Genomic DNA, 15,811 nt, shown 5'->3' on the forward strand with positions numbered 1-15,811 from the left:
AACATCTGTTGCCAATCTTCCTCTTTTTGCTTGAGGAAGATTTGCCCTGAGCTAACATCTATGTTGGTCTTCCTCCATTTTGTATGTGGGTCACCGCCATAGCATGGCCACTGATGAGTGCTGTGGGTCTGTGCCCAGGCACAGAACCTGGGCTGCCAAAGTGGAATGTGCTGAACTTAACCACAAGGCCATGGGGCTGGCCCCCATAGTATGTACTTTTTTTTTGAGAGAAGCTGGCTTCTTTCGCTTAGTATGGTTATTTTGAGATTCATCCAGGTTGTCACATATATCAGTAGTTTTATTTCTTTTTATTGCTTAGTGCTATTGCATTGTACAGGTGTGTCACAATGTATCCATTCAGCTGTGGATGAACATTTGGGTTGTGTCCAGATTTGGGTTATCAAAAATAGAGCTTCTATGACATTTTTGTACAAGGCTTTGTATGGACATATGCTTTTATTTATATTGAGGAAATACCCAGGAATGGAATGACTGGGTTATATGCTAAGTGTATGTTCAACATTTAAAAATTTAAAAAGAAACTACCACCTGTTTCTTAAAGTGGTTGTACCATTTTACATTTCTCCCAGCAATGGATGATAGTTTTGATTATTCCGCATCCTCACGAACCCTTGGTATGGTCAGTCATTTTAATGTCAGCCATTCCAGCAGGTGTATGGTGGTATCTCATTGTGGCTTTAGTTTGAGTTTATCTAATGACTAATAACATTGAGCGTATTTTCATGTGCTTATTTGCCATTGGTGTGTCTTTTTTGGTGAAGTATGTGTTCATTTATTTTGCCCGTTTTTAAGCTGGGCTGTTTATCTTACTGAGACATAAGAGTTCTTTATTCTAGATACAAAACCTTTTTTGGATATATGTTTTAGAAATATTTACTTTGAGTTTGTGGCCTGCATTTTCATTTTCATAACTTTTTGGAAGAGCAAAAGTTTTGAATGTTATTGGAATTCAATTTATTGATTTTTGTGTTTTCTTTTATAGTTCATGCTTTTTGTGGTTGCATTTAAGAAATCACTGCCAAACAGGATCAGTAAGATTTTCTCTTATGTTTTCTTCTTGAAGTTTTATAGTTTTGAATTTAGGTCTATGGCCCGTGTGAGTTAATTTTTGTGAGTGAAGTGAGATAAGTGTTGAGGTTTGTATTTTGGTATATGGCTACTGAGTTTTTCCAGCACCATTTGTTGAAAAGATTATACATTCTCCATTGACTTGACCTAGCACCTTTGTTGAAAATCAAGTAACCAAATATGTGTAGGTCAATTTTTGGAGTCTCTTCTGTTCCACTGATCTACATATCTATATCTATCTATCTTCTCTCTCTGTCTAATCTGTCTATCTGATCTTTACTCCAGTCTGGAAATCAGATACGGTAAATCCTCCCACTCCTCCCTCCCAAATTGATTTGGCTACTCTAGGTCCTTTGCATTTTCGTGTAATTGTTAGAATCCTGTTGATTTCTGCAAAATCTCTGTTGTGATTGCATTGAATCAGTTGATCAATTTGGGAAGAATTGGTTTCTTAAAAATACTATGTCTTCTATCCTATGAACACGTTACATATCTCCGTTTATTTAGGTCTTTAATTTCTCTTAGGAGAGTTTTGTAGCTATCAGTGTACAGATCTTATAAGGCTTTTGTCAAATTTATCACTCAGTTCCATATTTTTAAAATGCGACTATAAATAGTATATTTAAAATTTCACTTGCCAACAGTTTGCTGTTAGTATACATAAATACAGTTGATTTTTGTGTATTTACTTAGTATCTCTTTAACCTTGCTAAACTCATTTATGAGTTTATGAATTTAGCTTTTGTGTAGTTTGCTTAGGATTGTATATGTAGGTGATCATGTTGTTTGTGAATAAAGACAGTTTTATTTCTTCCTTTCCAATTAGTATACCTTTTCTTTTCGCTTTTTTATAATGGCTAGTGCTTCCAGTACAGTGTTGGGATTTTGATTGTGATTGCATTGAATCAGTTCATCAGTTTGAGGAGAGAGAGAATCTTTGTCTTGTTTTCCATCTTAGGGGTTAAGCATTCAATCTTTCACCATTAATAAATGTGTAGGTCTGTTCTGCTTTGCATCGATATAGCCCCCTTTCTTCTCCCCACTCCTTTTGTTACTGAGTTTTAAGAATTTTTTAAAAAAATATATCTTCTGAATATACCTCTTTTTTTCAGATATAATTTGCAAATACTTTGACCCAGTCCTTGGTGGCACAGATCTTTATCGGTGATCAGCCATGTCTTTGTCCTAATGCTCACGTTCTTGGTCATATGTATATTTTTGGGAATAACAAGTGTTTTAAAGCTTGAATAACTGTTATCCAAACATGCATTATAGATCTCATTCATTAATTCATATAAATGGAAAGAAAAAGTAAAATTGTTAACCTGGAACATACCAGTTCTTAAACAGAATAAATTACTTTCTACTGTATTTTACTGTTAAAAGTAGTTTTTCATTTTAAATAGTCTGAAACTTCACCTTTTAATCTCTTTAATAAAGATGAAACAATAAGTCTTGGTCTATTTCTTCACTTATTATTACAAATTAAGATTGAAAACATTAAATATTGGTCTGGTGTAATCCTAATGAGAAGGTGCTGAAGACCTGTGTAAAAACTGAATCTTACATCAGAGGTTTTGCCATTGTTTCCTCTTTAATCTTTACTGAAAAACACAATCTTCATGGCTTACTTCTGTTAGTAAAGAAGGTATTCCTTTCTTACCAAGCTATATTGTACTGTGTTCTCTTTACATGGTTTCTGTGCTTAACTGTTCTACTGATTGTATTAGCTTTTGAATGTTTCCACTATAAGCTAATGAAAAAATATCAGGTTCACAGTGTGCTGTTTGTCACATTTAGGATTTGTATTGAATATTGTAGCCTTAAATCGCCTGTCTCCCTGGACACTTTTTATTTCTTACTGGAGAAGAGTGACACCCACCTCAGTTTGCTCACCAGTCCCCTACCGTAATTTGAAGATAGATATTTTAATTCTTTTCTGTCTGAATTATTCTTTCTTATTCTGGAATTTTGGAACAATTTGCAGTTTACATTTAAGAAGGCTAATTTAAAAACCAGTGGAAATTTCCAGCTTAAAAAAAAAATCCAACTACTGGTCTAATAACTGCTTGCAGGAAGAAAGAAATATGAACAAGAACCGCAGACGTTCTGGATGTCAGCCTGTGAAATTTTCCACTATTTCCCATAATAACATGCAGGCATGCTTATCCTGCTGGATTCAGTGCACAGCAGTTGTGCTCAGAGTGGAATTTGAAGCTCCTCTATCAGTGCTAAAATGGCATCTGGCCAGCTTTTAGTGAGCAGTGCAGAAATTCTCACATTGAAGGTACTGTGTGTTTGTTTCATCTCTGCCTGAATAGTGTGGTCATAACAGTGAACTTGCAAAATTATTTAAAAATCTTCTGATTCCAAAATTCCTTTTAGTTTTAAATGAATTTTGTTTCTTTTATTTCAGCAGATTTATTATGCATCTGAGAATGTAGACATATGAAATCATTCTTTTAGTGATGGTGCTGTGTAAATAAATTTTTATTTTATAAGATTTCATACTGCATCGACGAATGCTCAGAAAATTAAAAATAAAGTTTTTAAAAGATTTGCATAAGTTCGATATTAATTTGGTGTGATTCAGGAAACATTTTAACTTCTATTTCAGGTTCCTGTTAATCTTTCAAAGGGTCAGTAGACTTTATATTAAAATTGATAGTGTTTTTGTCTGACTGTTTGAAGTGTAAGTGCCAACAGTGGTGCACTGTTTTCATAGCGGGGGAGTCCAGGCTGTCTAGTTCTGTAAACTGGCAGAGCAGAATGAGGAAGAGTAGAGCACACATAGCCTGTAATTGCCCACTTCTACCTTATTTCATCTCGTTCATGGCAAACGCCTAACTGTAGTATTCGGGAATGAAATGGAAAAATGCAGGTTTTATGAATTAGCCTTGTAAACTCTTATGCATTTCTGCAGTGAGGAATTTGAATGTTGAAAGTGATGCAACAGATGTACATGCATATGCTTGTGTGTCTTAACGCTCGTAAGTCACTTATGTTTTGGAAGTAAAGGCGGGCGGCTGGCCTGGCGGCCTAGTAGTTCAGTTCCTCCGTTCGGCTTTCGCGGCCCGGGATGTGCAGGTTTGGATCCCAGTGCTCATTAAGGCGTGCTGTGGTGGCGTCCCACATAAGATAGAGGAATATTGGCATAGGTGTTAGCTCAGGGACAATCTTCCTGACACACGTACACAAAAAGACATAGCTTATATGTTTTTCAGGACTGTTAGGTCTTAGATTTGAACAGGAACAGCCTTGTGACGTAACAGTGGCCTGCACCCCTTCTCTGGGGTTGACTCCTCCCTTATACAGTTTCATCCTTCCTCCTTCTCTTTTTTTTTTGAGGAAGATTAGCCCTGAGCTAACATCTGCCACCAATCTTCCTCTTCTTTTGCTGAGGAAGACTGACCCTCAGCTAACATCTGTGCCCATCTTCCTTTACTTTATATGTGGGACGCCTACCACAGCGTGGCTTGACAAGCGGTGTGTAGGTCTGCACCTGGGCTCCAAACTGGTGAAGCCTGGGCCACAGAAGTGGAACTTGTGAATGTAACTGCTGCGCCACCGGGCTGGTCCTCATCCTCCTCTTGACCTCTCCTGTGTCTGTAACTCTTCTCCTCTCCTCTTCATGTGCTTCTCATCTCAGCCCTCATTCTTTCCATTCTATCTCCAATTATTTTATCCCTTTCCTCTCAGCCTAAATTTTCTTCTGGCCCATAGTCTTTTTTTTTTTCCTTGTCAACTTTCCATCCTTCAGGTCTCTCACTTTTTCTAGTTGTTCACTAGTCTCTTTACCTTTGGAAGGCTTCTTTGCTCCACCTGTTCTCTGCTCCTGTCTGATTTTCTTTCAGTCTTCAGCCCCCTCAAACACACACATCCTTAACCTTCCCAAATTCTTAACCCTTTTAATTCTGCCTCCATGTTTTAATTTATTCTACAGGGATTTATTGGATGCCAGCCGTGTGTCAGGCTGTTCTCTGGATGTCGGGATATTCTGGTGACCAGAATGACTGGAAAAAAATAAAGCTGCATATGGGGACTGGAAACTGGTGTGTGTGTGTTTGTGTGTGTGTGTGTTGTGGGGTTTCCATTTTAGATGAGGTAGTCATAGAAACCTTCTCTGAGAAAGTAACATTTGAGCAAAAGAGTTCAGGAAGTAAGCCTCGTGAATATTTCGGGGTGGGGAGCGTTGTGCGCAGAGGGCGTAGCTAGTGCAAAAGCCCTTTGGTAGAAGCATTATTAGTGTGTTTGAAGAACAGCAAGGTGACCAGTGTGCTGGAGCACAGTGAACAAAGGAGTAAGTCGTAAGAGAAGAAATCTGAGAGGTAACAGTGGGGCCTGTTAGGCAGTTGTAATGTCTTCAGCTTTTACTTTTGAGCAAAATGGGGAACCACTGCTGCTTTCTTATTTTTGACTATTCCAAAAAGATCTTATGATCATCGATCACCCCCATTAAAGCATTCATTTTTTATTATAAAAGTAATTAATTCATGTTCATTTGGAAAATGCAGAAAAGTACAAAGGAGAAAATAAACCAAAGAGCAGATAAAGATTACCAGTAACCTCATCATCCATTATCAAAGATTTTGTGTGTATATCTTCCTACTCATTTTCCTTTGTGCCTGTATGTGTGTATATATATATATATATATATATATATACACACTCACACAGCCGCCTCCTACACTGTGGGGTTTTGGCAGAGAGCAAATAAACTGACTTGGACTTTAAAGAGATCCCTCCAGCTGCTTTGTGAAAAGTAGCCTATAAGAGGGCAAGAAGCAGCGAGACGTATTAGAGGGCTATTACAGTAATCCAGGTACGAGATAATGTCGGTTTAGACCATGGGGGTGGCAGTGGAAGTGGTAAGTGGTCAGATTCTGTATATATTTTGAAGGTAGAGCCAGCAGAATTTTGTGATGGATTTGGGGGGGCTGGGGGTGGCTGTGTCGGGTGGGGTGTGGAGAGAGAAGGGGAAAGAAACAAGGGTGTCTCAGAGTTTTTGGCTTGAGCAACTAGAAACCTTTGGTTTCATTTTTCTTTCTTGTCAAACTACCCATCCAATGTTCAATTCTGGCTCTATGTTTTATTATGTGTTTTCCTGTTCTTTTGAAGTCCTGATTATTTCTTTACCAACCTTCTAGTCTGTTCTCTTCAGCTTGGCATTTGGGTACCCATTCCAGGATGCTATGTATAACAAATTGTTTCACTAGTATTGGTTTCCTTCGCTAGGCAGTGAGGACCCTTTTAGTGGATTATGCTGAATTTATGAATCTGCCCAGGGACTGGTAACTTTCTGAGCACATTGTGGGCGTTCTGTAAATGTTGACTAATTGTACACTCCTCAAGCTGGAGATCAAGGTAGGAGAAAACCTTAAAGTAAATACCTACTTTAGTTTTGCTTTAGCTTACTGGCACCTTTTGAGGATGAATTGTTTTGGATAGTTATTTTCCTCAGTTATTTTGAGTCTAAAGCACCATTAAATACTTTTTATTTCCATAAAATGGTATGTATTTTCTTGAAGTCTGTAACAGTATGGAGACTTTTTTTTGGATAATGAATATTGCTTGCTCGATACATGTAAAGCATCCTAGGAGATACAAAGGTGAGTGAGAAAAGGTCCCTGCCCAGAAAGGTGCTTATGCTTTGGTGCAGACTGTATAGCATAGATACAAATCTGTGTCTCCTTTATGAATATAACATTGTGTAATGATTTAATGCAGAATAAATTGCTTGATGCCTTTGGCATTCTAAAGATTGTAGAGGTTCTTTGCTTCATTATTAAATGATGGTAGACTTGTGTGTTTTGGGTTCTTTTTTTTTTTTAAAGATTGGCACCTGAGCTAACAACTGTTGCCAAACTTTTTTTTTTAATTGCTTTTTCTCCCCAAATCCACCCCAGTACATAGTTGTAGATTCTAGTTGTGAGTGCCTCTGGTTGTGCTATGTGGGATGCCACCCCAGCATGGCCTGACAAGTGGTGCCATGTCTGCACCCAGGATCCGAACCAGCGAAACCCGGGGCCGCCAAAGTGGAGCGCGTGAACTTAACCACTCGGCCATGGAGCCGGCCCCTCATTCCTGCCTTTCAAATGAATCTGTGTCTTATTTTCAGAAACTAGAGATAATGTTATATCCCCCTTACTTTTCTTTTTTCTTCTTTTTTTTGTTTTTTTAACTTTCAGCATCTGTTTTGGCTGTTTCACTTTTTCCTAAGCCTTTACTTAGAGCAAAAAAAGCTTGGATTCCCTGCTTTGCTTCCAGGACTTCACTTTGCATTTTGGTAATATTTTCTCTAAAGAAAATCTAGGTAGTGTTGTGTTTTAATATCTTTTTTGGGTTGCTTAGTTTTTCAGCCTTTGGGACAGTCTGCTGATTCAGTTGTGATTTTTGACTTTTCCTTCCTTGTGCCATGGAAGAACACTGCTAGCACATGTATGTGTCAGTAGAATGTAAACTCTGTGAGGGCTGGGAGTTATTTATTTTGTTTACTGCTATTGATTTTTGAGGAAGATTAGCCCTGAGCTAACATCTGCTGCCAGTCCTCCTCTTTTTGCTGAGGAAGACTGGCTCTGAGCTAACATCTGTGCCCATCTTCCTCTATTTTATGTGGGATGCCTGCACAGCATGGCTTGACAAGTGGTACATAGTTCTGCACCCGGGATCCGAACCGGCAGACCCCGGGCCACTGAAGCAGAACTGCGAACTTAACCGCTGCGCCACTGGGCCAACCCGTAGTGCTGTGTTCTTAGTGCCCACAATGCAGGCAGGCACATAGTAGGTACTCAAATATTTGTTGAATGAATGAATTCAGAGTAGTGGTAGCAACAGTTCCTATTTATTGAGCATATACTACGTGCCAAAGTGCAAGCACTTTGAATGGATTTGGTGCTATTTCCATTTTGCAGCTGAGTGAGTTGTTTCCTATCCATATGATAGTGTATGTATGAATGGTTATCGGGGGGAAGGAGGAGAGGATGCTAGCATTGGTTGAGGATGCTGCCAGCTATGACCAAATTTAATCAAGCTCAAGATACCGTCAGTTACGTGACACATTATTATGTACCACTAGGAAAGAAGATGTAAAACTGCCAATTAAACTATGGGGTACTGTCAGTAGCATGGCACATTCTGATTTGCAAGGTGTCAAAACATGAAAAAAAACTAAGAACCTCTAAAATAAGGAATAGCAGTAGTTTTACATAAACTTTCTCATTTAACCATCAGGAAGCCTTATATATCTAGGTATTATTACCTTCTTTTTAGAGATGAAGAGATTGAAGTTTATTGGTTAAGTTAATAAGTTCTCAAGGTAGGGGATCCGACTCGAAGTCTCTTAGATTTCAGTGGCCATGCCCTTTTTACCACCCTGTATCACTTCAGGAGTCAGGGGAAACAATAGTACATTGGCCTATCAACTCTGGCTTGAAGATTTTTAGTTGACATGGCTTTAAACGTTTTCTTAATGTAACTATATTTTTCTTTCTTTTTTCCCCTCTATTTTTGACTTTTATTTATTTTTTCTTTTTTAATCAAATATCTTTGTATTTACTATGTGCCAGCTATTTTGTGTTTTTATGTGTATACAAAACAATATAAGGACTTATCTCTTCCTCTCAAAGAATTTACAGTCTATTTGGGAGATGAGAAATAAACACGAAAGTTAGATAACTAGAGAACATTTAAATAACATTTCAGAGAATAATGAAAGTGGTTTAACAAGGCATTGCAGTTTTAATTGCCGAATAAATTGTACAAATAATTGCTTTTGGAGTTTAGAGGAAGGCGAGATCACTCGAGGCTGCAGAAATCCAGGGAAGGATTTAAGGGAATACCTGGGAGATAGTTTCAATCAGTGAGATTATTTACTTTAAAATCGTATTAGTGTTTGTAACTAATGGAATTGCAGGCTGTTGACTATGAAGAACTTTGGTGCATTAAGTTTTTTCTCTCTGTGTGAGTGCAGAGGAACTACCTGCCGTAGAAAAGCAGAAGAAATCATGTGGTATCAAGTAGATGGGGACAGGGCTCACTTTTAGAAGAAAGACATTTGGGTGAAAAGGAAGGGAGCTCCCCTTCTAAATGCCTTGAGTGCCACTCTTGCCACATTTACAGTCAGTTACACTTTTTAGACATTGTCAGGGTTACTTTCTGTGGCTCTTAGAGTTCACGATGAACCTGTAAAGGTTGAAGCAGGTGTTAAAGCCCTTTTTGCACCAGTGTTTTCTGTGTTTTGAAATAGGGCCTCTTAGTTAATCATGCACAGCAAACAAAGGATAGTGTACCATGTTTCGGGAGGGTATGATTCACAGTGTTTCAGACTGCATTCCTGCACACTCAGCTTTGGGTTGTAAAGGGTGTTACTTGTTTTACAGAAGAGTGAAATGCAAAATAGTAAAGGCTTGGGAAGCAAGAGAACTGCATTTTGATGGATCATCTTGGGCATTTTATTTAACCTTTCGGAGACAGCTAACATCTGTGGCAATCTTCCTCTATTTTGTATGTGGAATGCCTACCACAGCATGGTGTGATGAACGGTTTGTAGGCCCGCACCTGGGATCCGAACCTGTGAACCCTGGGCTGCAGAGGTGGAGTGCGCTAACTTAACCACTATGCCACTGGGCCGGCCCCCTTATTTTTTGAAAACATTTTTCTTTCTTATTTTTGAAAAAATTGGTAATACATGTACATGGCTAACAAAAACTCAAACTACAAAAGGCTATGAAGTTAGGTTTCTCTCCCACTTTCTTTTGTTTCCTAGTTCTTTCCGCAGTGGCAATCACTGTTACCATTTTCTTTTGTGTATATTTACAAATGTATCTGTATGTCTTTATAATCTATGTATCTACTCCTTTTTTTTGGGTGGGGGGAAGACCAGCCCTGAGCTAGCATCTGCCGCCAATCCTCCTCTTTTTGCTGAGGAAGGCTGGCCCTGAGCTAACATCCGTGCCCATCTTCCTCCACTTTATATGTGGGATGCCTGCCACAGTGTGGCTTGTCGAGCAGTGCTGTGTCCGCACCCGGGATCTGAAGCGGCGAACCTTGGGCCGCCAAAGCGGAACGTGCACACTTAACCGCTGTACCACTGGGGTGGCCCCAGCATTACTTTTTTTCTTCTTTGTATTTTGGAAAATTTCAAACATAAAAAGGTAGAATAGTATATTGATCCTCATGTACTCATTACCTCAGGTTCACCAGTTAAAAGTTTATCACCAGTCTTGTTTCATATTTGTCTCCATTTACTTCGTTCTTTTGTAGCAAATAACAGACATCATATGATTTCCTTAAGTATCTCTAAAAGATAGACTTTTTAAAAAAAAATTGTAACCACAATGCCATTATTACATCTAGAAAAATTACAATAATTCCTTGGTAGCACCAAAATACACAGTCACTATTCAATTTTCCAGTTCCCTCTCTTGCTTTTCTTTTTTTCTTCTGCTTTTTCTTTTTTTTTAAGTTTTCAAATCAGATCCAAACAAGATTCACACATTGCAGTTTGGTTGTTATGTATCTTAAGTCATTTTAAATACAGTTTATGCCTCCTTCTCTTTTTTCCTTGGAATTTAATTTTTTTTTTCCTACAGAGTTTCTTATTGTCTAGGTTTTGTTGAGTATATCCTTATGATGTTGTTTAAATTGGTCCTTGTATTTTTTTTAATAAGTTGATAGTTGGCTCTCAAGGCAAATGCGTTGGTTATCTATTGCTATGTAGCAAGTTGTCCAAAAACTTTGCAGCTTAAAACATTTATCTTCCACGGTTTCTGAGGGTTAGGAATCTGGGAGTGGCCTAGCTGTGTGGTTCTGGCTCAAGTTCTCTCATAGGTTGTGATGAAGCTGTCACCCAGGGCTGCAGTCATCTGAAAATTTGACAGGGACTGGAAGATCTGCTTTCAAGGTGGCTCACTCACATAGCTATTGCAACTTTCACTTTCTTACCTGAGTGTCTGCAAGGTGCTCTGCTGGAGCAAGTGATCAGAGATAGGGAGGGAGAAAGCCGCAGTGCCTTTTGTGACCCCAGAAGTGACATACTATCATTTCTGCTCTATTCTTTTGGTCATATGGACCAACCTGATACTGTGTGGGAGGGGGCTACTGAAGGGTATGAATTCTGGGAGATGATGTTCTCTAGGGGCCATCTTGGAGGCCGGCTACCAAAGTGAGATTACTTCCTGTGTGGTGTGTTTATCAGGAGACCCGTGGCATTTGCTTCTCTTTCTCTTTGTGATACTAGCAGCTGTTGATGATCAGTATCCTTCATCTGTTAATTTATTAGGGGTAGCAAATGCTGAGCTGATCTTCTAATTCTGTCATACCCTTTTCATTTAATAGCTGTAATATTTCTATAAAGAGAAAACTTCTAATCAACTATTTGGTCACACAGTGTGGTGGGTGCAGTTCACATAGGAAGGCAGGATAAATGTTTGACTATTTCTCTTTTACTAGATTTTTAAATAACAAATTGTTTTAGTAGCATTCTCCAATGGTGAAAAACATTGTTTCTCAAACTTTTTTTACTTTGAAATAATTTTAGACTTACAGAAATGTTTCAGAAACACCAGAATGTTCCTGTGTGCTCGTCGTCCAGGTCCCCTCATGTTAATAACCGCACAGCCGTGGTACAGTGCTCAAAACTAGACGTTCACATTGGTGCAATATGGCTGACTAAGCAGCGGCATCACCACCTCTCCCACTCTTGTCTTTTTTTCTGTTGCTTACCTTAATTTCTCCCTTTTGCTTTTTAAACATTTATTTTGTTCTTTTTCTAGTTTTTTGAGTTGGGTATGGGGGGGTGTGTGTGAGAATATATCTTTGTCTTTTTTATGATATTCTGTCTTGTCTGTTTTAGGTTTTTTAAAAAAAAATTGTGGGATTTGTACTTTTCTTCTAGCTATTGCCTTTACATTAAAACTTTTAGGTAATACACTTAAATCCCTCCCCACTCTTCACTTTTTTTGGTTATTGTCTGTTGATTTCTTACTTTGAGTGCTGTTGAAATTACCTAGTAACCTCTTCTTTCTCTTCTCCAGCATTTGATTTAAACTATTTTTTTTTACTTCCAATTAGTACCTATAAGACAATCAGCAAGTTTATTCTAATTTTTACTTCTTATTTCCCCTTTAGTTTTTGGTATTTATGTTGCATCTACATTGTCAAAGTATGTAATCATTATGTATTATAACATGTTCCTTATACTCATCATTCAGTTTTTTTATAGGTAAATATATATTTAATTCCCGTGACTATTTTTATGTTGATGTGGACTTTCCAGTTATTTGGGTTGTCTGAAATTCATTCTCTAGTAAATTCCTCAGGAAGAGCTTATGGGAACAACATTTCTTGAGTTCCAGTATGTTTAAAAGTTTGTCTGCAGCTTTAATACTTGAAAGCTGGTTTGGCTGATTATAAAATTCTTTTCTAGAATGTCTGTCATTCCATTGTCTTCTGGCATAGAGCATTGCAGTTACAGTCTGATGTCAATCTGGTGTGGCCTTTTTTTTATAAAAGACTTAGCTTTTTTGTCTGCTTGTCAAAAGGGTTTTTTTCATAGTAGTTTCATGTGTTGGTGTTGGTCATTCTGACTCATTTTTCCTCAGGCGTGTGTGGTAAGGACTTTCAGTATGTAGTTTCACGTCTCCCCCTCCCCCTAGCTTTCTCTCTCTCTCAACATTAGGAAGGTTTTCTTGACTTGTAGGATCTTTTTTCTTTGCTTGCTTTTTGTTTTTGTTGTTCAGTTCTTTGGGACTATACATAGGACTGTACCTTTTCTTTTTATACATATGTTGGATCTTTGTGTGTTGTTTACGTGAGATAAACCTCTCTACCATTTCCAGACTCGTGCGTCTACCTGTCTTCTCATTCTTTCCGTCTGGATTTCTAATAGACCTCTCACAGCCAGCATGGCTAAAACTGGACTCCTGACCTTCCCTGCTGAATCTTCTTCAAGAAGACCTCCATGTCTCATTTGTTGGTAACTTGATTTTTCTGATTGTGCAGGCCAAAAACCTGGGCTCCTCCTTTCTCTCACCTCCATGTCTCTATCTTTGAAATGGATCTAGAATCTGCCTGCATCTCAATACTTGCAGTGAGCCGACATCTTCTGTTGCTACTGTAATAACATCCTGACATGTCTCCTTGCTTGTTACCCTTGCCTCCTTGCCGTCTGTTAATGACATAACAGCTGGAGGGATCTTTTAAAATCCTAAACCAGTTTGTCATTCCTCTCAAGAATCTGCAGAGGTTTCCCCATATCATTTCAGAGTAAGAAATGAAAGTCCTTCACTTGGTGTAGGCCCACTGTGACTTGCCTCTGCTCCATCTCTGATTGCACCTTTCGTTACTCTTTGTCTCTTCCTCACTCTTGATTGGTGCTGCTGTTCCTCTGATTCGGGCACACTCTTGCCTGTGTGTGTGCTTCCTGTGTGGAATGCTTTTCTCATCACATATCTGTTTGACTAACTTCTTGCCTCGTTTAATGTTTCAGATCTTACTCTCTTAATGAGGCCCTTTCTTACCACCCTATTTGATACTGGAACCTCTCCCCTCGAAGCACTAATTCTCTAACATACTGTCTGATTTATTTATTTATTGTGTTTAATGGTTGTGTGATGTTCCCTGATAAAATACAAGCTCCACAAGGATAGGGATCTTAGTCCCTCTTGCTCACTGGTGTCTCTCAAACTCTTAGATAAGTGCCTGGCATGTGGTAGATGTTGCTTATTCATTTGTTGAGTGAATAAATATACCCTATATTTCCTTGAAAGGAGGATGTCCTTCTCAAACTATTCTCCCGCCCCTGTCTGTGGCATGAACATGTTTTTCTGGGGCATAGCATATCTTTCATTTTCAAACTCTCTGGAACTGCATTAGGGAAGTCCCTCGTCTCTGTTGGTTTTATTTTAGCTCCTGGTCTATTTAGGCTTGAACTGTTTCTAGAAATCGAGTCAAGATGGAAGTTGACTCTGAAATTGGCTAAAGATAGGGTGGTCTGTTAATATGAAGAAACTGTGAGTAGTAGTTAATCATTTATTGTATATACATGGGAATTCCTTTTTTATTTTCTTATTCTGCCAGCCTAGTAATAAAAGTTTCCTTTCTTTTACTGAATTTTCAATAGCAGTTTGAGGAGAGGGAATGATAGGTATAGGCATTAATTAACATGCAGTTGAAAATTGCCTTAAAAAAAAGTGTATGTGCATATTATGTCTCCCCGATGTATCTGTAATTTCTGTTTCAGCAAATTAAGAGAGTTGGTGTAGTCCAGAAAAGACTGTATCATGACAGTTTATGGAGTGGTTTCCCCCAGAAAGGCTGCTCTGTTGCATCTTGCTGTCAGGTACAAGATGTGGGACAACAGCAGTGAGACTTTCAACTGGAGAACATGATAAAATCAATGAGTGTTAGAAAGCATCTCAAAAAATACCATTTAAAAATTTTAGAAATTATTGCCGGAAACATTTGTTAAATATTTATTACTTTTGTCTGTTTGGATTGGATGTAATGCATAAAAAACTTCAAATGTGTTGTAAAAACTTTCCTTATTACAAAGTTAATTCATGTTCTCTGTAGGTGTTAGGAAATTGAAATGTTAAAAAAAACCCAGGAAAGATCATTTTGGTGTATACCTTTTCAGTCTTTATTTATGTATAAGTAACTATACACAGTACGTAAGAAATGGAAATGGGATCATGTTATATAATGTGAAAATTTTAAGAGGCTGTATAGTATTTGATTATATGGATATATCATAATTGATTCAATTCTCCATGCATTTAGGCTATCTTTTTTTTTTGCTAATATAAATAACATTGCAGGGGGCTGGCCCCGTGGCTGAGTGGTTAAGTTCGCGCGCTTCGCTGCAGGCGGCCCAGTGTTTTGTTGGTTCGAATTCTGGGCACTGACATGGCACTGCTCATCGAGCCACGCTGAGGCAGCGTCCCACATGCCACAACTAGAAGGACCCGCAACGAAGACTATGCAACTATGTACTGGGGGGCTTTGGGGAGAAAAAAGGAAAAAATAAAATCTTTAAATAACATTGCCGTGACAGTCTTTCATTATTGACATCTTATTCAGTTGAATTGAAACCTTTTCTATGGATGTTTAAATAATTATCCTTAAGAAATTTATATTTCTTTTTCAAATTTTAAAATTGTACATAAAATTTTTATGGCAACCTTAATAAAAAGAGGACAGAGTTTTTGGAGTCATTTGACTTATTGACAGTAGTTAAGGTAAAATTGTTTAGAAATTTAATTTACCATTTGCAGTTATGAGTTCTTACTGTGGTTTCCTTTTTGATAGATAAGACATTGGAATGAAGGTTGCTTTAGGTGAATAACCAACATGCCTTCAACCAACTACAGGGATTTTTTTTTAAAGTGCTTGAATAGCTATTTGTGTTAAGTATAATAGAAGAAGCCTACCATAACTTCCCCCTAATGCATTGTTAATTAAGGCAAGAATTATTACTGTGTGCCCTGTCTCCTATACATATGTATTTTAAGATTCTTATGTGGAACCATAAAGAACTTATTTTTGTTTTAAGATACTTTTAATAATATTGTAGAAGTTTATTTATTTTTTATTTTTGCCCAGGATGATTTGCCCTGAGCTAACATCTGTGTTGCCAATCTGCCTGTTTTTGCTTGAGGAAGATTTGCCCTGAGCTGACATCTGTGCCCGTCTTCCTCTATTTTGTATGTGGGTCACCGCCACA

The 15,811-nt window shown here is 38.1% G+C and overlaps 1 protein-coding gene across 7 annotated transcripts in view; it reads left to right on the top strand.

Annotated features, from left to right (window-relative positions):
- Positions 1 to 15,811, top strand: part of NCOA3 (nuclear receptor coactivator 3) — a 124,072-nt gene that overhangs the window by 13,984 nt on the left and 94,277 nt on the right. The window lies entirely within an intron of this gene.

Source organism: Equus asinus, chromosome 15 (assembly GCF_041296235.1).
Source record: "Equus asinus isolate D_3611 breed Donkey chromosome 15, EquAss-T2T_v2, whole genome shotgun sequence".
NCBI classification, from domain to species: Eukaryota; Metazoa; Chordata; class Mammalia; order Perissodactyla; family Equidae; genus Equus; species Equus asinus.